The sequence below is a fragment of the Lolium perenne genome, chromosome 6 (assembly GCF_019359855.2).
Source record: "Lolium perenne isolate Kyuss_39 chromosome 6, Kyuss_2.0, whole genome shotgun sequence".
Taxonomy (NCBI): Eukaryota; Viridiplantae; Streptophyta; class Magnoliopsida; order Poales; family Poaceae; genus Lolium; species Lolium perenne.
The window spans coordinates 177,867,388-177,890,120 of record NC_067249.2 but is presented as its reverse complement, the minus strand read 5'-3'; positions in this window follow the sequence as shown (position 1 = coordinate 177,890,120).

Below are 22,733 nucleotides of genomic sequence, written 5' to 3'. Positions count from 1 at the left end.
GCTGTCCCTTCACGCGCGTTAGCTCCGCCTATCCGTCGCCTACCTCCTGCGCTCCCTAGCTTGCCCCTTCACGCCCTGAAGCACCATGGACGCCGATGACCTCCACGGGCACCCGCAGCACCTCGCTCCCCTATAAATAGAGGCACCCCCTTGAGGAATTCTTCACACCAGTCGCCTCACCTCCCTCCTCTGAGCATCCTCGACCACCTCCCCCTTCCCAATTTAGCCGGAGTAGCTCTAATTGCACCGCCGACGACTGCGACAGTAGCAAGAAGGCGATGACGATTGGCGCCACCCCAGCCTCTCCCTCGACCACCATTCGAACCGCCATCGTCTCCAACACCGATCGCCCGCCTCGCCGACCCCGCCGGACGCCGGTAAGCCCTCCGTCGCAACACCTCAGCCGTGCCCAGGGTTTGCTCCCCGTCGAGGAAGGAGACGAGTGTGAGCCGTTTGATCGTCTTATGATCCTACGGCCCTCAATAGATCATACCGTTTCGATGTTAAAACCCACTGACTACTGGGCCCCACCTGTTAGCTGGCCCGTGGCATTCTAAACGCTGTTGGGCTAACCTTTGCGGTTCAAACCAATTCGGCCCAGTAATTTCCCGCCTAGGCCCAAGATTTTGAAATCAAATTAAATCGTTTCAGTTAGTTTTGCTCACAGATGCTTTGCTAGAATTCAAATATTTTCAAATCTACTGAACCATTTTTGACAAACTTCATATTTTTGGAAAGCCCATAAATTGATCTTTCCAATCCCACTGGATTCAACCCCATACCTTGTGTAGAATTTGAATAGAAAAAATAACAAAACAGAGACTTTTCAGTATTCAAATAAATCTTAGAAATCAACCAATTTGAATTTTGAAGTGAATCCAATTGCAATAATTCATATTTCACCAACTCTAATTTACTATGTAAAAATATGATATGGGTTCTGTACATGATCATGGGCTAGAAGCAAAATATTGGCTATGTAGTCAATACTAGTCCATTTAAACTATTTCAAACTTTAGAAATTTAAATCTATGAGGTGTAGCACCTCATTTAAATCATGTTATCAAGTGTTATGAAGTAATGTGATGATCTCTACTGCATAGGCTCTTACTTGCTCACTTATAGAATTTAAATCAAAATAGTATTTAATTTTGCAATGGTTATTTAAATCACATGAGATGATGAATCTCATTTAAATCACTTTTCTCAAATAATAAGTGTGAAGTGTTGACCTTGGTCAACATGTGATCATCCCTGGTTATTTGAGAAGATTAAATCTTAAGAAGAATCAATGAGAGGAAATTATTTCTCCAAACCCAAGAGAAACCCTAATTCCAATTTTCAATTAGAGGAAATTATTCTCCTAATATTAAATAAGGAAACCCTAGCATAATTTGTGAATAAATGTTAAGTAGTGATGCTAGATCATTTGTGTGAGCCAATAAGGCTAATTAAGACTACTTAAGTGTTGTTTGGTGATTGTATCCTCGTATTCGTTTATAGACGCTAGTACCGGAGACTATCAAGAGGAAGAGGTCTTCTACCAAGAGGAAGAGCAAGAGAACTTTGATCACATCACCAATCAAGGCAAGCTATTACCAATGCAAGCTAGACTACTACAAACTATTTTGGTTGCAAGTTTATATTCTTGCAAAGTGCAAAGCTCTACAAGAGAAAGGCATCATTACATTTTACTTTATGATTCTATTCCAAGTTTTTACTTTACAAGCTTTACTTGATTTTATTTATCAAAGTTACTTTTTGATTTATGTTTTACTTGGTTGAGTTATAGAGTAGTACAAGAGAATCACACTTAGCCTAGCAAGCTCCAAGATACTTAGCACCCCTCATAACTAGTTGCTAGTGCTCAATATTAAAAGTGACTACTTTAGTTGGGAACTTGTGAATTGAAATGACTTTGAAAACCTTGGAATGATGAGTCATTCTATTGAGAGATTTTGAAGGTGAATATGACTGGTGAATGACTTGGTGAATTTTACCAAAACTGATGGTTGGGTTCGGATGCGATACCATTCCAATTTTACAAGTACCCCCACAATACCTGAATCTGGGTAAGGCTTAGCTGGAAACGTATGTATTTTAGTATGGGTTCCCTCTGAACAAGCGTCATAGGGGTTATGCTGAGGCTGCCTCCGTTACTGGTGAAGTGATGTGAAATGACGTGAAATGAGGTGAATGTCCGGCCCAAGCCCTGTGCAGTTCCCAGGCTGACGGTGTGTCTTCACTGGGAGGCCAAGCTCATGGGGAGAGGTGCCTATACTAGAGTATGTAAATGAAAGGTTAGGATTGGTAGTTCGTGTACTGCGTACGATAAATCAGGGCCAGTTACCCCTGACGAACTATTGCAATTGTTGTGGCACAAGTGTACAACCTCTGCAGAGTTAAACCTATTCGAATAGCCGCGTCCGCGGTTATGGACAGTTGGAAAGGCCATACTGTTCCGTCATCAGAATTTTTCTAAAAATATGAATGGTGACTTGCGATTTGAATTGAAAGGTGACTTGGACTTTGAATCACCACTGAGTTGTGGGAATGACACTAATGTTCCCACTTGAGTTTAGCAAATGAAGAGGCTTTGATTATTAAAGTGTTTATTAAATAAAATTGGCTTTAGGCAAATGAAACTAGAGCTTAGAACCCCCTTACTATAATTGATAGTATTTACCTTAGTATTAGTTTGCGAGTACTTTAAAGTACTCATGGCTGTGTCCCTGGCTATTCAAATGGCCAGACTATGAAGACGAGTACCAGAACCCGGAAGAAGGACAGCAGGACGTCTACGACAACTAGGATCACTCCTGACGTCAACAGTTGCCTGTGGAATAGATGGACTACTACTACGCTACTTTCGCTTCCGCTATGTGTTATGTAATGGATCAATAGAACTCTATTATTGTAATGAGACTGGATCATGTGATCCTTTATTTGTAAGACGATTATGTGTTGTAATGAATGATGTGTTGTGATATCAATCTATTATGTCTCGCAAAAACAATATTCCTGGGATTGCGAGGAATGGCATAATAGGCATCTGGACCTAAAAATCCGGGTGTTGACAAAATATCAGCAGCAGTGTAACAAAGACAGCATTAGTGATTATAGTAAACAGCAGGATTAAAATACTGTAGGCACAGGGATGGATGAACGGGCGTTGCATGGATGAGAGAAATCATGTAACAATCAAACTAGGGCATTTGCAGATAGTAATAAAACAGTATGCAAGTACTAAACAATCCATAGGCATGTGTTCCATATTTAGTCGTACGTGCTCGCAATGAGAAACTTGCACAACATCTTTTGTCCTACCAGCCGGTGGCAGCCGGGCCTCTAGGGAATCTATGGAAATTAAGGTACTCCTTTTAATAGAGCACCGGAGCAAAGCATTAACACTCCGTGAACACATGTGATCCTCACATCACCGCCTTCCCCTCCGCTTGTCCCAATTTCTGTCACTTTGGGGCCTCGGGTTCCAGACAGCAATATGTTTATACAACTTGCAGGTAAGATCATAAAACAATGAATATCATGAAACAATAACATGTTCAAATATGAGATCATGGCACTCGGGCCCTAGTGACAAGCATTAAGCATAACAAGTTGCAACAATATCATAAAAGTACCATCTACGGACACTAGGCACTATGCCCTAACAATCTTCTGCTATTACATGACCAATCTCATCCAATCCCTACCATCCCCTTCAGCCTACAGCGGGGGAATTACTCACTCATGGATGGGGGAAACATGGCTGGTCGATGGAGAGGCGTCGGTGGTGATGGTGGCGATGATCTCCTCCAATTCCCCGTCCCGGCGGAGTGCCAGAACGGAGTTTCTGGTTCCAAGACGGAGTTTCGCGATGGCGGCGGTGTTCTGGATGGCTTCTGGAGATTTCGTCTAACCCCCGTGCGTTTTTAGGTCGAAGCCCTTAAGTAGTCTAGAGGGGGGCACCTGAGGCTGCCCGAGGCATCGCCCCCATAGGGCGGCGCGGCCCAGGGGCCCACCGCGCCGCCTTATGGGGTTGGCGCCTCTTGGCCCCCTCCTTCTGGTCTTCTGGCTCCGTCCCTCTTCTATGAAAATAGTCCCATTGGCATTAATCCCGGGGATTTTCCTGAAAGTTGAGTTTCTACACAAAAACGAGACACCAGGGCAATTTTGCTGAAAACAGCGTTAGTCCGTGTTAGTTGTATCCAAAATACGCAAATTAGAGGCAAAACAATGGCAAAAGTGTTCGGAAAAGTAGATACGTTTTGGACGTATCAATACTCTTATTTTAAAATTAGCTACAATTGATGTGTGTTCTTGCAGTTGTCAGATCACATGGAAGCGCTGCCTTATGACACGCTCGCCAGCATCCTTGGTCGCTCCAGTCTCGGCACCTCGCCGCATCCCACTACGTTCGCAGGGTGTCGCGTGCTGTCACGTACGGCCGCTGGCTGCTGCTCCCGCACCTCCTGCTGCACTTGGTGGAGGGCATCTTTGCCAACTTTTAAAACTACATTCGGCCAGACTTCCTCGCCCGCCCCTCCACGCAGCACCCTGGCGTCAACTACGGCAACCTCCACTTCCTTCCTTGCTACACTGAAAGTTATGAATACTCAACCATTATTGATCAGTGCAATGGCCTCTTTCTCCACGACAACACACGTGGGAGTTCTCCATATTTAATCTGGCCACACAACGGTGGGAGCGTTCCCCTGGCAAGCTTGGCTACAGAGAACGCTGCACAACGTACTTAGCATTCGATCCTACGCAATATGAGGTATTCTTGATTCTATCTAAGGATTTAGGTATGTTTGACCGACTGTCAATTGGCGAATGGATCGCTAGAACAGCTTGTCGAAGAGAACTTGACGGTAAGTTGGAGCTTTTTCTCGAAACTTCCATGGAGGGTGGGGGTCTCACAACATTTGATAGCATGGCCCCACCCATGTTTGCACTACAAGTTTTGTCATCAAGCATGAGAGAGTGGCGCATGATGTCATTTGTTAGAGAAGGCAAGACTATGGTGAGAGTGATTAATGTCCAAACTCAATCATGGTTCATAAGACCTTGGATCACGAGATGGTACTACAAGCCTAAAACATGTATTGTCATGGAGAATTGCACGTGCTACTTTGCCATGGTGCATTTTTCATGAGGTAAACATTATAAAAACACATGCTATTAAAATACCTTGTCAACTCTAGCACTCATGATGGTGCCATTCCAAATAATGTTTTCAATTTTGGTGGTCTCTTTGTAGGTTTTTATTGTCTAATGGCAAATAGCAAGTAATAAAAATAACAATAGATGCCCACTTGCCAAGGAAAACAAAATTGGAGAGCATTATCTTGGGATATCTGGAAAGGATGTGTACTTTGCAAAGCTTCATGATGGAATTTGGATTTGGACATTGGTGAATCAAGCAGTCAGGTCAGATGGGTGTTGAAAAACAATATTGACCTTGAGCCACCAGAAAAAATATCTTGGTTGCAACCTAAGATAAGGTGCAAACCTTGGATCGTAGATGATAATCATGCTCTTGAAAAATACGGCAATAACAAAATACTAACAAGAGAGATTTTTGAATGGAACTCAGATGATGATAGTATTCTGGATACTAATGATGAGTGTGGACGTTGTTGTGGAAAACTTCGGATACTTGGATTTCATCCATATAAGGATACCACCTTCTTCATGGTGGATTCATTTGTAGTAGTGATTTACCATCTAGTTTGCTCTAAATTTCAGTACATTGGTCATCTACATCCAAAGTATGACAAAATGATATTGGAGGTAGCCGAGTTATTTCTATACACTCCTGGGATGACCGGATATCTTCCAGAAACTGTGAAGAAATTCGAAAACCAACATAGATACAATTGTAATATTCAATTTTTCTTACGACTCTTATCCGTTTCCTTTGCCATGTAAAATATTGTTAGTGAGTTTCTCTAGTGATACCTTTTTTTTTATTATGCATCCTTTTATTGCTTCACCCCATGGCTCAACCTCATGCTACGATGGTGTCATTAAATTGGCACATCTTGAATTTCTGCAACTACCAAATTGGGGCATACACATAGACATACACACACTGGCACACACATGGTGGCATGCATAAGTCATACTTATAGTAGACGATTGTTCCTAAATTTGTATCAAAACACTTGCTCATGTGTAAGTGAGCACCATGGTGGTGAAGTTATGCATCCACAATTCCACCGCCGCCAAGAGGTGGTTCTCTTGACCTTGTTCTTGTTTTCCATTAGCTTGATTTTCCTCCATAAATTCTAGACTGCATACTTAACCTTTTCTGTAAAAAAATTATGCCATTTGATTCGGTCTCTACATAGAAATGGCATCCTGTATTTCTAGGTGTACTTATGTGTAACCGACAATTTACAGTCGATCAATAAGATCAATACAAGTTAGGTAAGATATCAACAAGATCATATCGATGGAGTAATGTCCACACATCCGATCGTATCCTAATTATCCTTAAATGAAATTGATTCTATACCTTAACACACACTTAACCCGTACTGATCACAACAAGATTAAGATTGCCTTTATATCAGTTTATGATTTGCTTGGTTCGTAGCATTGTGAACACATTAACAATCTAGTCCTCAGTAGAAATGAACAAACCATCTAGAGCTCGCGAAGAGATCTTTCTCTGACATGGATTTAAAATCTAACCTTGGTATGTTATGTGCATGCATGAAATATTAGATTACCATCTAAGTATGTAGCTCCTAAAGTGACACTCCAAGAAGAAGTGGCAAATTCTGCACAACCTAGTGCTCCATCAGAACAGATTGTACCCATATTACTTCGACCGTTCCATTTGTCAAGGCCTTAGACTGTGTTGTAGTGTTGGATCTTGATACCGTAATTTTCTTATTTGAACTTCATGGCACAAGATAAGGGACACTAAAAATAGAATAAACCACATGGGATACGATCATCAAAGCAACGCGCCCACCTGACATTAAAAAATAGCAAAATTCACTAGGGCTACGATCATCAAAACAACCCGCCCGATCGGCATCAGTTAACACACTAACACATGTGGACAAGGATCTCCTAATCTTCAAGCATGGGTATGTCTTCAAGATAATATCTTCAAAACATATAGGATGCCGCACATACACCTTTCATGTAAGAAAACCTTGTAGGAACACATTACTGACGCCAACTTTACAAAGACACCATCTCCAAGACATTTCCAAATACAAGGTCAAGTATATGGTAGCCAGCTTCACAACCATAATGCAAGTGTCCATGAAATCCATGTCAAATTGTTGCGTGAATCCACGGGCATCCACTAGTGGAGACAGGGAGTTCGGTCCCGTACCGTAACGGGCTCTAGTCCCGATTGGCCAAGCGGGACTATACAGGAGCCTTTAGTCTCAACCCTCTTACCAGCCGGGATAAATGGCCCTCCACGTGGCCGCGATACAGGGTTTGGGCTGGAGAACCTTTAGTCCCGGCTCTTAATCCCAACAGGGACTAACTATTATTTTCAATAATTATGTTTTTCATTTTTCTAATTTCATTTTTCTTTTTTTCTAATTGTTTGACTTGTTACTCTTTCAATTGGACCATTTTTAATACTAATTACACTTAATCTGTAGTCAAATTGTAGACTTGGTCATCACTTCTCAGTCGGTCACCCATCCGCACACTAGTCCACCCTCAGCACGCTTAACTCCTCGGTTCTTTCCTGCTGTTCTTCCACCAATGTGATTGTACCTTGTTGTAAATACTACCATATCACTCCTATTAACTATTATACCATTGTGTCACATTTATGTATTTTTTGAAACAAAAAAAACTGTAAACCGCAATTGGACAAACAATATGCTTTATTATTATAAAAATGTGAGGAATTTTAGTATTCAATAATTATGTTTTTATTCATTTATTATCAAATAATATATGCATTATTCATATAATATGGCCAAATAATTAATATCTTTAAATCCGTAAACCACAATTGGACAAATAATATATGCTTTATTATTAAAAAATGTGAGGAATTTGAATATTCAATAATTATGTTTTTATTCATTTATTATTATTATTATCAAATAATATATGCATTATTTATATAATATGGCCCAATAATTAATATATTTAAATCTGTAAACCGCAATTCGACAAACAATATATGCTTTATTATTAAAAAATGTGAGGAATTTGAATATTTGATAATTATGTTTTTACTCATTTATTATTATTATTATCAAATAATATATGCATTATTCATATAATATGGCCAAATAATTAATATCTTTAAATCTGTAGACCGCAATTGGACAAACAATATATGCTTTATTATTAAAAACTTTGAGGAATTTGAATATGAAATAATTATTTTTTATTCATTTATTATTATTATCAAATAATATACGCATTATTCATATGATATGGCCAAATAATTAATATCTTTAAATCTGTAAACCGCAATTGGACAAATATTATATGCTTTAGTATTAGAAAAATGTGAGGAATTTCGATATGAAATAATTATGTTTTTATTCCTTTTTATTATTATTATCAAATAATATATGCATTATTCATATAATATGGCCAAATAATTAATATCTTTAAATCTGTAAACCGCAATTGGACAAATAATATATGGTTTATTATTAAAAAAATGTGATGAATTTATATATGAAATAATTATGTTTTTATTTATTTATTATTATTATCAAATAATATATGCATTATTCATATAATATGGCTAAATAATTAATATCTTTAAATCTGTAAACCGCAATTGGACAAATAATATATGTTTTTTTATTATAAAAATGTTAGGAATTTGAATATTCAATAATTATGTTTTATTCATTTATTATTATTATTATCAAATAATATATGCATTATTCATATAATATGGCCAAATAATTAATATCTTTAAATCTGTAAACCGTAATTGGATAAATAATATCTTTAAATCTGTAAAACGCAATTGGAACGACATCTTCTTTGGTTGTAGCATAATGGTGGAGCGTCGGGTGCAGCGTGATTGTGATGGAGTTGGACGTGGAGGTGGCGGCATGCAGAGATACAAGAAATGTGATGGTGATGGAGGTCGACGTTGAAAGGCATGGACTAATATAACTTAGGTATACAAGAAACATTCCCCAGGACTGAGTGAATGTAGAGATGTAAAATACACAAGGAATATGTCGCTAGTTCATACACATAGTTGGATATATATTGAAACACAGGTAGTTGATACACATAGTTCGATATATATTGAAGACGATTTATAGCAGAAAGACACATAGTTCATACACATAGTTCTTTAAATGTTGAGACGATCAACATGGCTATTGTAGCTAACGAGCTCCTAATAACTCCTAGCCATGTCGAAGCCCAGATGAGCGTCTAGAGCGGCATAGTGCACTTGCTCGTAGCTCAATAGAACATTGGCCCACCGAAATATCAGTTCATCTTCTTTTTCTTGCGCGGCGGCTTTCTCCTTGTACTTCTTCCTCTTCTTCTTCTCAAGATTTGTCCCAATGATAGAATTCGCCAGATCATATAGATTCGGAGTGTGATTATTTGTGGGATTCGGGAGTATCTTCTGGAGTTCGTACGCAGGAGTAATATAAATACCATACGGACTCAGCATCTTAACATCCTTGCCGATAGTCACGCCGCAGAATCTGATGGTCTCGTCCTACAAGAACTCCTTGAAAACTTGTGGCACGTCATCAGCCTAACAAATCTGGAATACCAAATTCTCGGACGCCACCGAGAGTTGAAGGACGGCGACACATTAATCACCCTCGTGAGGGTTGGTGAACTCGCAGTCCAAGCCTAAGCACTTGATTGATGCGTTGTCGAGATAAGCCCCTGTTCACGGCGCGGATCCACTTCACCCTTCTTGCACGGAGAGCGACCGTGACCTTGAAAGCCATCCCTTCGGACATGAGGTGGTATACCCGAGTTCGAGGAACCGGGTCACGCGCGAGGTGCTCCATTGAGTCTGAAACATCGATGGAGAGGAGAGATTTTTGGTAGAGGAGATGATATGGAGGAGAATGTGTGTGGTAGTGGTGGAGAAGATGTGAGGCATATAAAGGAATGTAAGATGAAGATGAACAGGCTAGCCACCAGGTGATCAATTCCCGTGGCTGGCCACCGGCGGCTCAGATTCCCGTAACAGTGACGCGTGACGCTCGATTTCGACACCAGTAATGGCGACGCGACGATCGGCTTCCGCGGGAACTAACCGCTTGACTTTAAGTCCCGGCTCGTGTCAGCCGAGACTAAAGGGGGTACCGCAGGCGCAGCAGGCCGCAAAACCCTTTAGTCCCGGTTTGGGATACAAATTGGGACAAATGTGTCCTAACGAACCGGGACCTATGGGTGTCGTACGATTTGACGGATTTGGGACGACGTGGCCAGGCCTTTGGTCCCGGTCCAGGACACGGCCGGGACCAAAGAGGCCTGACGAAAGGCCTGTTTTCTACTAGTGGTCAAGACATGCTTTATACTTGTCAATAGATCCACTAGTTTGTGATTGGTCTTGAAAATCCACTTGCTTCCTACATTTTTTCTGACACAAGGAAATTCACAAGGGTCCATATTTGTTTCTTCCAGAGTGTAGACAAACCATCTTCCATAGTAGCTCTCCAAGCTAGTTGATCACGATGTGAGTAGGGAGCAACAAAATATGAAATACTATGTGGGTCATATGGAGAGTGGCTTCGATTAGAACAATCTAACTTTTCCCGTTATCCCAGAGATGAGTCGTCATAGTGCGTGTGGGGCCATAAGCTCATGCCGATGAATACGCCATCAAGGTAGGCATTGAGGTAGTAGGTAGCGACACAAGGTGATGCGGAAGGAGATCTACAGTGGGGCGACCGATATATGGCGGAAGATAAAGAAAAACTAGGAGTAGCCTCCATGAGGTCAACCAGCCTAGGTGGTGACATGGGAGGGAGGAGGGGCTCTAAATCTGCTCCCTCGAGCACTGCCATGCATCCCATGCACGTCAATCAGCTATGTCGAGAAGGGTATGGTTGGGGCATCCTGCACATGTATAAAAATCTGATTTAAAATATGATTGGGAATTTAATTGACATATTGTAAATACGCACAAGATTAATTATATCCAGTTCATTCAGAGGAAATGATATTTTATTTATAATTGAGATAATTTGGCATGGGCTCTGGGTGTGGCATACTAGAAAATTTCTCGTAAAAAACAACACCATGTGTATGAGGATGTGTCCACTTGTCCGGTCTAGGTACTTATGGCCTTTATGCATCGGGCTCTAGCCAAAAAACACACACATCCTTGAGAAAAGATTAGGTTTGTGTGAATCATATTCTGTCAAAGTAGGCAGACACGCACATCCAAGTGTGCGAAGGATGGAGTAATTGGGTGTGAATGGACACACATTGGATAGAAGTATCATTTTGAATGACATGACCAAACATGTGATTTACTACCTCCATTCCAAGGTTTAAGGTTATATTTTTATGAAAAAGTCAAAGCAAGTAAAGTTTGACCAAAATTTTAGAATAATCTATCAATAAATATGATATTTTCTAGATAGCACATGAAAATATATTTCATTATCTATCTAATAATATCAATTTTGTATTTCATATGTTAATGATTTTTTATAAAAACTTAGTCAAACTTAATATAGTTTGACTTTCTGAAAAAAATAGGCCTTAAGTCTTGAGACGAAGGTAGTATGAGGTAACCACTATGAGGAAATATTTCTCCTAAAAGCTGAAGGGAACTAAGAATTGGTCAAGTCTTGTTTCTACAAGATGTATATGTTTAATTTTGATATCATATTAGTTGATACCCCGTGCGTTGCTGCGACAATAAAAAATGATTTTTAGATATGTAAACGACATTAACATGAATCAGGTAGAATGCACGTTGCAAGAAAACTCTGCGGACTGGTCACGTGGATGATAGGACTTGGTGGCTTGGTGAGGTGGGCACACTCTGTATGTGCAGTTTGAAATATTAAATGAAGATAGACAATGCTTCGCACATTGCTACGGGACATTGGAATGGATTTTTCTTTATTTGATCATTGACATGATGATGAATTGTTTATACTACTCCCTCCGTTCTTTTTTAATTGACTCAAATTTAGTACAAACTTGTACTAAATCCGAGTCAATTAAAAAAGAACGGAGGGAGTAATATTCAAAGAAAGATTCGAAACTAACGACCAAACAATGGGAGCATGGTAGCATTTTGCATTTTGCATGATTATCAAACTCAGTAATGATCTAACAAATTTGAAGTCAAATATCCATAATATAAAATCATTCCAAGAAAAATATTCAAGTCATCTGGATATATATGGCATACTACCAAGTAACTGAAAAAAAACATGTGAAAACACCCACCTTAAGTAGTATATTAAATCAGCGCAGTCATGTCTCAGTACAAAATTCCCGGAGAGGTTAGGCGAAATATGACCGTTGGGTGCTCCTTTGGCGATGCGGGTGGCGATCTCGCTACCCAAACGCCGGTAACGGCGCTGACGGCAGGTGAGGTTGCCTGCTAGCCGGAGAGGTTCAGCGGCAGCCGTTTCTGGGTGCTGCAGGCTGATGACGAAGAAGACGGTGGTCTAGAAGATGAGCGGGAAGACGGAGATGGAGATGGTGGCACGTCGGCAGGGGTGGAGATCGATCGGCATACTATCTGTGTCGTACTCCATCGCCGGTGAGGGACGCAGATCTCGTCGAGGGTCGTCAGATTTGACCAGGCGTCAGCTGAAACGGCTTACGATATGAGATGGGCAACACTTGGCGGGAAGAGCAACGATGTTCTTCTCTTACTCCGAAGGTATGACTTCATCTCCTTCTTTTCCATTGGGCAATCAAAGAAATTCGATGGGGCATAATAAGCTGCCGGTGTTGGAGCCTACTGTTTTTCTTGATGAGGACATGGAAGGGTGGACGGTTGTTCCTCAGCGACGTTGGTCGCCGGTGTCCGATGCCAATGTCCGAGATCCGAGGAAGAAGGAGGATTCGAATTTCCGTGTTGTGGGCCAAGTCGGGTTGCGGGCTTGTGCTATCAGTAAATCACGTCCTTTTGGCCCAATTCGGTTGCGACAGAGAGGGTTGTCTGCCGAGCGATCGGAAGGAGATCGGGGTCCCAGGCTAGCCAAAGTCGGAGATGCGATCGCTGGATACGCGTTCCGAAACTTTTTAGGTTTAGCCTGGAAAAAGTGTGAAGTTGCGGCTCCTATAGTTCGGTGGCACCATGTCGAAGTCTCGATGAACAGCGACGGTGGCCGGGGTGGCTTTAATCCTGGACGCGGCGGCTTCAACCCTGGACGAGGAGGCTCCAACCCTGGCTATGGCGGAGGTCGTGGTGACTATGGCAATGGTCGTGGTGACCATGGCAATGCCCGTGGGGGCTATGGCAATGGCCGTGGCGCTTTCGTTCAGCGAGGAAGACACAACCAAGGTCCAGGTCGTGGCAATGGGTATGGAGCTGTCCGGCGATACCAAGGTATTGGATATGGCGGTTTTTGAGGGAACTGCAATTTTGTCCATGGGGAATCCAGTGGTACGGCTGGATCAGATTATAATGGGAATTGGGGCAATTCTAGAGGAGGTAATTTCAATAGTAACACCAATCGTTATGGAGGGAACCAGCAAAGATGGAATGCAGGTCGAGGTAGTGCCTATGTAAATCGGAATCGGGGACATGAGACGGAGGGAGCTATACGGAGCGGCATTGGTGCTAACCTCCTACAGCAAACGGTGCAGGCGGTGGTTGCGGCTGTTACGGCGGCTACAAAGGCAAATGAAGCACTGACAATGCAGGTCCCTGTGGCTACGTCAATGCAAGATGCTAGAGTGGTTAATGGTCAAAATGTGGAAGCGCCGGTTGCGATGCCTACTCCTACGGTTCAATAGAATAAGGTGACGACACATGTGGAAACTGAGGGTAATGACATTGCAGCTAAAGATAAAGAGATTGAGGGTCAGGGTGCTCCAAAGAAGAAGAAGGAGGATAAAGCTGGTTGTTTTCGTTGTAAGAAGCCTGGACATTATATTGATGACTGTCCTACACTGTTCTGTGACATTTGTGAGTCTATCCATCATGCCACCCCAGCTTGTCACCTCTTGAATGCCCCAAAACCAATAGCTACTCTTCATGGTTATGCAAATGAGGCACTTATGTTTTTTGAACTTTCATGTGGTGTTGTTAAAGCCAAGGCAGAAAATCCCAAATTGGCTAAAGTGACAGTTGATGGTGCTGCTTTGACTATACCGGAGATTATTGAAAAACTCAAGAAGATTGTACCATCTGAGAAGTTTAACTGGGAGGTCTTTCATCTCAAGGAGAATATTTATAGAGTTAAGCTCCCTAGTAAGCTAGAGGTCCAGAGATTAAAGAACTTTGGCACTTATATCTGCACTGACAGAGATTCTTGTTTGACTTTTGACTTCTGGTCATCTGTGGAGGAGCCTCTATACATGCTTCTAGAGGTTTGGGTTCGAGCTTCAGGTTTGCCTTCGGATATTAGATCGGATTATCTATCCTTATGGGGAGTAGGAACTTTATTTGGTAAGACTCTGGATGTGGATATGCCTTATACTCGTAAAAATGAAGTGCTCAGAATCAAGATTGGATGTCTTAATCATAAACTTATCCCAGCAGATAGTGACATGTTTATTAGGAGAGGGTTTTATAAACTCCGTTTTGAGGTGGAAATCGATGATCAGCCTCAAGAAGTTAACATGGTGGATGAGAATAATGGCTTTGATGGAAATGATGGTGCAAACCAGGGAGAAGGGAAGAATGGAGATGGTCATGATATGGCCATGGATAACAAACGAAATGATATGGATGCGGCATCTGATACGTCTCCAACGTATCGATAATATCTTATGTTACATGCTTGTTTTATGACAATACCTACATGTTTTATACATACTTTATGTCATATTTATGCATTTTCCGGCACTAACCTATTAACGAGATGCCGAAGAGCCAGTTGCTGTTTTCTGTTATTTTTGGTTTCAGAAATCCTAGTAAGGAAATATTCTCGGAATTGGACGAAATCAACGCCCAAGATCTTATTTTTCCACGAAGCTTCCAGAAGTCCGAAAGGGAAACGAAGTGGGGCGACGAGGCGACGACACGCTAGGGTGGCGCGGCCCCTGCCTTGGCCGCGCGGCCCTACTGTGTGGGTCCCTCGCGTCGCCCCTAAACCTACCTCTCCGTCTATAAGAAGCCTTCGTCGATAATAACTCCAGTACCGAGAGCCACAATACGGAAAACCTTCCAGAGACGCCGCCGCTGCCAATCCCATCTCGGGGGATTCATGAGATCGCCTCCGGCACCCTGCCGGAGAGGGGAATCATCTCCCGGAGGACTCTTCACCGCCATGGTCGCCTCCGGAGTGATGTGTGAGTAGTTCACTGATACGTCTCCGACGTATCGATAATTTCTTATGTTCCATGCCACATTATTGATGATATCTACATGTTTTATGCACACTTTATGTCATTATTATGCGTTTTCTGGAACTAACCTATTAACAAGATGCCGAAGGGCCAGTTGCTGTTTTATGCTGTTTTTGGTTTCAGAAATCCTAGTAAAGAAATATTCTCGGAATCGGACGAAATCAACGCCGAAGATCTTAGAATCCCCGGAAGCATCCAGAACACACGAGAGAGGCCAGAGGGGGGCCACAGGGCCCCCAGATGATAGGGTGGCGCGGCCCACCCCCTGGCCGCGCGGCCCTATGGTGTCGTCGGCCCTTCGACCTTCTGACGCCGCCTCTTCGCCTATATAAAGGTCCCAGACCTAAAACCTCGATACGGAAAAGCCACGGTACGAGAAACCTTCCAGAGCCGCCGCCATCGCGAAGCCAAGATCTGGGGGATAGGAGTCTCTGTTCCGGCACGCCGCCGGGACGGGGAAGTGCCCCCGGAAGGCTCCTCCATCGACACCACCGCCATCTCCATCAACGCTGCTGTCTCCCATGAGGAGGGAGTAGTTCTCCATCGAGGCTCGGGGCTGTACCGGTAGCTATGTGGTTAATCTCTCTCCTATGTACTTCAATACAATAATCTCATGAGCTGCCTTACATGATTGAGATTCATATGATGATGCTTGTAATCTAGATGTCGTTATGCTAGTCAAGTGAATTTTACTTATGTGATCTTCGGAGACTCCTTGTCCCACGTGTGTAAAGGTGACAGTGTGTGCACCGTGTGGGTCTCTTAGACTATATTTCACAGAATACTTATTCACTGTTATGAATGGCATAGTGAAGTGCTTATTTATATCTCTTTATGATTGCAATGTGTTTTGTATCACAATATATCTGCATGCTACTCTAGTGATGTTATTAAAGTAGTTTATTCCTCCTGCACGGTGTAATGGTGACAGTGTGTGCATCCATGTTAGTACTTGGCGTAGGCTATGATTATGATCTCTTGCAGATTATGAAGTTAACTATTGCTATGATGGTATTGATGTGATCTATGCCTCCTTTCGTAGCGTGAATGTGACAGTGTGCATGCTACGTTAGTACTTGGTTTAGTTGTGTTGATCTATCTTACACTCTAAGGTTATTTAAATATGAACATTGAATATTGTGGAGCTTGTTAACTCCGGCATTGAGGGTTCGTGTAATCCTACACTGTTAGTGGTGTTCATCATCCAACAAGAGGGTGTAGAGTATGCATTTATCTATTTATTCTGTTATGTGATCAATGTTGAGAGTGTCCACTAGTGAAAGTATGATCCCTAGGCCTTGTTCCTAAATACTGCTATCGCTGCTTGATTACTGTTTTACTGTGTTTCTACTGCCTGCAATATTACCACCATCAACTACACGCCAGCAAGCACTTTTCTGGCACCGTTGCTACTGCTACTATTTATTCATACCACCTGTATTTCACTATCTCTTCGCCGAACTAGTGCACCTATTAGGTGTGTTGGGGACACAAGAGACTTCTTGCTTTGTGGTTGCAGGGTTGCATGAGAGGGATATCTTTGACCTCTTCCTCCCTGAGTTCGATAAACCTTGGGTGATCCACTTAAGGGAAACTTGCTGCTGTTCTACAAGCCTCTGCTCTTGGAGGCCCAACACTGTCTACAGGAAAAGGAGGGGGCGTAGACATCAAGCTATTTTCTGGCGCCGTTGCCGGGGAGGAAAGGTAAAAGGTACTCACACTCCGGATCTCGGCTACTAAGCTATTTTCCGGCGCCGTCGTAAGTACTCGAAGCTATTTCCTTTAGATCCTGCAATTGCAACTTTTTGTTTCTTGTTTACACTAGTTAGGCATAATGGAAAACAACAAAAATATGAGAGATCTTTATGAACTTTATCTTGAATTAGGACATGATGTGTTTGAAGAGAGAATTAAAAAACCCATGGAACTTTATATGCATGCTAATGGGAATGTTATTAATATGAATGCTTTGAACACTATTGTTGCTAATGCTATGGAAAATTCTAAGCTTGGGGAAGCTGGTTTTGATGAGCATGATCTTTTTAGTCCACCAAGCATTGAGGAGAAAATTTACTTTGATGATACTTTGCCTCCTATTTATGATGATTATAATGATAGTAGTCTTTTAGTACCGCCTGTTATGGAGGATAAATTTGATTATGATTACAATATACCTCCTATATTTGATGATGAGAATAATAATGATAGCTACTTTGTTGAATTTGCTCCCACTACAACTAATAAAATTGATTATGCTTATGTGGAGAGTAATAATTTTATGCATGAGACTCATGATAAGAATGCTTTATGTGATAGTTATATTATTGAGTTTGCTCATGATGCTACTGAAAGTTATTATGAGAGAGGAAAATATGGTTGTAGAAATTTTCATGTTACTAAAATGCCTCTCTATGTGCTGAAATTTTTGAAGTTGCACTTATTTTATCTTCCTATGCTTGTTACTTTGCTCTTCATGAACTTGTTTATTTACAAGATTCCAATGCATAGGAAGCATGTTAGACTTAAATGTGTTTTGAATTTGCCTCTTGATGCTCTCTTTTGCTTCAACTACTATTTCTTGCGAGTGCATCATTAAAACTGCTGAGCCCATCTTAATGGCTATAAAGAAAGAACTCCTTGGGAGATAACCCATGTGTTATTTTGCTACAGTACTTTGTTTTATATTTGTGTCTTGGAAGTTGTTTACTACTGTAGCAACCTCTCCTTATCTTAGTTTAGTGTTTTGTTGTGCCAAGTAAAGTCGTTGATAGTAAGGTTCATACTAGATTTGGATTACTGCACAGAAACAGATTTCTTTGCTGTCACGAATCTGGGCCTAATTCTCTGTAGATAACTCAGAAAATTATGCCAATTTACGTGAGTGATCCTCAGATATGTACGCAACTTTCATTCAATTTGAGCATTTTCATTTGAGCAAGTCTGGTGCCCTTTTAAAATTCGTCTTTACGGACTGTTCTGTTTTGACAGATTCTGCCTTTTATTTCGCATTGCCTCTTTTGCTATGTGGGATGGATTTGTTTGTTCCATTAACTTCCAGTAGCTTTGGGCAATGTCCAGAAGTGTTAAGAATGATTGTGTCACCTCTGAACATGTGAGTTTTTGATTATGCACTAACCCTCTAATGAGTTTGTTTCGAGTTTGGTGTGGAGGAAGTTTTCAAGGGTCAAGAGAGGAGGATGATATATTATGATCAAGAAGAGTGAAAGCTCTAAGCTTGGGGATGCCCCGGTGGTTCACTCCTGCATATATCAAGAAGACTCAAGCGTCTAAGCTTGGGGATGCCCAAGGCATCCCCTTCTTCATCGACAACATTATCAGGTTCCTCCCCTGAAACTATATTTTTATTCGGTCACATCTTATGTACTTTACTTGGAGTGTCGGTTTGTTTTTATTTTTGTTTTGTTTGAATAAATGCTTGTGTGGGAGAGAGACACGCTCCGCTGTTGCATATGGACAAGTATGTCCTTAGTTTCTACTCATAATATTCATGGCGAAGTTTCTTCTTCGTTAAATTATTATATGGTTGGAATTGGAAAATGATACATGTAGTAACTTGCTAAAATGTCTTGGATAATGTGATACTTGGCAATTGTTGTGCTCATGTTTAAGCTCTTGCATCATATACTTTGCACCCATTAATGAAGAAACACCTAGAGCTTGCTAATTTGGTTTGCATATTTGGTCTCTCTAAAGTCTAGATAATTTCTAGTATTGAGTTTGAACAACAAGGAAGACGGTGTAGAGTCTTATAATGTTTTCAATATGTCTTTTATGTGAGTTTTGCTGCACCGCTTCATCCTTGTGTTTGTTTCAAATAGCCTTGCTAGCCTAAACCTTGTATCGAGAGGAAATACTTCTCATGCATCCAAAATACTTGAGCCAACCACTATGCCATTTGTGTCCACCATACCTACCTACTACATGGTATTTCTCCGCCATTCCAAAGTAAATTGCTTGAGTGCTACCTTTAAATTTCCATTCTTCACCTTTACAATATATAGCTCATGGGACAAATAGCTTAAAAACTATTGTGGTATTGAATATGTACTTATGCACTTTATCTCCTATTAAGTTGCTCGTTGTGCGATAACCATGTTTCTGGGGACGCCATCAACTATTCTTTGTTGAATATCATGTGAGTTGCTATGCATGTCCGTCTTGTCTGAAGTAAGAGAGATCTACCACCTTAATGGTTGGAGCATACATATTGTTAGAGAAGAACATTGGGCCGCTAACTAAAGCCATGATTCATGGTGGAAGTTTCAGTTTTGGACATATATCCTCAATCTCATATGAGAATAATAATTGTTGCCACATGCTTATGCATTAAAGAGGAGTCCATTATCTGTTGTCCATGTTGTCCCGGTATGGATGTCTAAGTTGAGAATAATCAAAAGCGAGAAATCCAAAATGCGAGCTTTCTCCTTAGACCTTTGTACAGGCGGCATGAAGGTACCCCATTGTGACACTTGGTTAAAACATGTGTATTGCGATGATCTGGTAGTCCAAGCTAATTAGGACAAGGTGCGGGCACTATTAGTATACTATGCATGAGGCTTGCAACTTGTAAGATATAATTTACATAACTCATATGCTTTATTACTACCGTTGACAAAATTGTTTCATGTTTTCAAAATAAAAGCTCTAGCACAAATATAGCAATCGATGCTTTCCTTTTTGAAGGACCTTTCTTCTACTTTTATTGTTGAGTCAGTTCACCTATTTCTCTCCACCTCAAGAAGCAAACACTTGTGTGAACTGTGCATTGATTCCTACATACTTGCATATTGTACTTATTATACTACTCTATGTTGACAATATCCATGAGATATACATGTTACAAGTTGAAAGCAACCGCTGAAACTTAATCTTCCTTTGTGTTGCTTCAATACCTCTACTATGAATTATTGCTTTATGAGTTAACTCTTATGCAAGACTTATTGATGCTTGTCTTTAAGTACTATTCATGAAAAGTCATTGCTTTATGATTCATTTGTTTACTCATGTCATTACCATTGTTTGGATTGCTGCATTCATTACATGTCTTTACAATATTATGATCAAGGTTATGATGGTATGTCACTCCAGAAATTATCTTTGTTTATCGTTTACCTGCTCGGGACGAGCAGAAACTAAGCTTGGGGATGCTGATACGTCTCCGACGTATCGATAATTTCTTATGTTCCATGCCACATTATTGATGATATCTACATGTTTTATGCACACTTTATGTCATTATTATGTGTTTTCTGGACCTAACCTATTAACAAGATGCCGAAGGGCCAGTTGCTGTTTTCTGCTGTTTTTGGTTTCAGAAATCCTAGTAAAGAAATATTCTCGGAATCGGACGAAATCAACACCGAAGATCTTGGAATCCCCGGAAGCATCCAGAACACACGAGAGAGGCTAGAGGGGGGCCACAGGGCCCCCAGATGATAGGGTGGCTCGGCCCACCCCCTGGCCGCGCGGCCCTATGGTGTCGTCGGCCCTTCGACCTTCTGACGCCGCCTCTTCGCCTATATAAAGGTCCCAGACCTAAAACCTCGATACGGAAAAGCCACGGTACGAGAAACCTTCCAGAGCCGCCACCATCGCGAAGCCAAGATCTGGGGGACAGGAGTCTCTGTTTCGGCACGCCGTCGGGATGGGGAAGTGCCCCCGGAAGGCTCCTCCATCGACACCACCGCCATCTCCATCAACGCTGCTGTCTCCCATGAGGAGGGAGTAGTTCTCCATCGAGGCTCGGGGCTGTACCGGTAGCTATGTGGTTAATCTCTCTCCTATGTACTTCAATACAATAATCTCATGAGCTGCCTTACATGATTGAGATTCATATGATGATGCTTGTAATCTAGATGTCGTTATGCTAGTCAAGTGAATTTTACTTATGTGATCTCCGGAGACTCCTTGTCCCACGTGTGTAAAGGTGACAGTGTGTGCACCGTGTGGGTCTCTTAGACTATATTTCACAGAATACTTATTCACTGTTATGAATGGCATAGTGAAGTGCTTATTTATATCTCTTTATGATTGCAATGTGTTTTGTATCACAATATATCTGCATGCTACTCTAGTGATGTTATTAAAGTAGTTTATTCCTCCTGCACGGTGTAATGGTGACAGTGTGTGCATCCGTGTTAGTACTTGGCGTAGGCTATGATTATGATCTCTTGCAGATTATGAAGTTAACTATTGCTATGATGGTATTGATGTGATCTATGCCTCCTTTCGTAGCGTGAAGGTGACAGTGTGCATGCTACGTTAGTACTTGGTTTAGTTGTGTTGATCTATCTTACACTCTAAGGTTATTTAAATATGAACATTGAATATTGTGGAGCTTGTTAACTCCGGCATTGAGGGTTCATGTAATCCTACACAGTTAGTGGTGTTCATCATCCAACAAGAGGGTGTAGAGTATGCATTTATCTATTTATTCTGTTATGTGATCAATGTTGAGAGTGTCCACTAGTGAAAGTATGATCCCTAGGCCTTGTTCCTAAACATCGCTATCATTTGCTTGATTCTTTGTTTCTTTGTGTTTCTCTTGCTGCAATATTACCACCATCAACTACACGCCACAAGCACTTTTACGCACCGTTGCTACTGCTACTATTTATTCATACCACCTGTATTTCACTATCTCTTCGCCGAACTAGTACACCTATTAGGTGTGTTGGGGACACAAGAGACTTCTTGCTTTGTGGTTGCAGGGTTGCATGAGAGGGATATCTTTGACCTCTTCCTCCCTGAGTTCGATAAACCTTGGGTGATCCACTTTAAGGGAAACTTGCTGCTGTTCTACAAACCTCTGCTCTTGGAGGCCCAACACTTGTCTGAGAAAAGGAGGGGGCGTAGACATCATTCACCCCTGGACTATGGGTCCATAGCAGTAGCTAGATGGTCGTCTTCTCCTCATTGTGCTATCATTGTTGGATCTTGTGAGCTGCCTAACATGATCAAGATCATCTATCTGTAATGCTACATGTTGCGTTTGTTGGGATCCGATGAATATTGAATGCTATGTTATGTTGATTATCAATCTATCATCTATGTGTTGTTTACGATCTTGCATGCTCTCCGTTATTAGTAGAGGCTCTGGCCAAGTCGTTACTTGTAACTCCAAGAGGGAGTATTTATGCTCGATAGTGGGTTCATGCCTCCATTAAATGCAGGACAGTGTGAGAAAGTTCTAAGGTTGTGGATGTGTTGTTGCCACT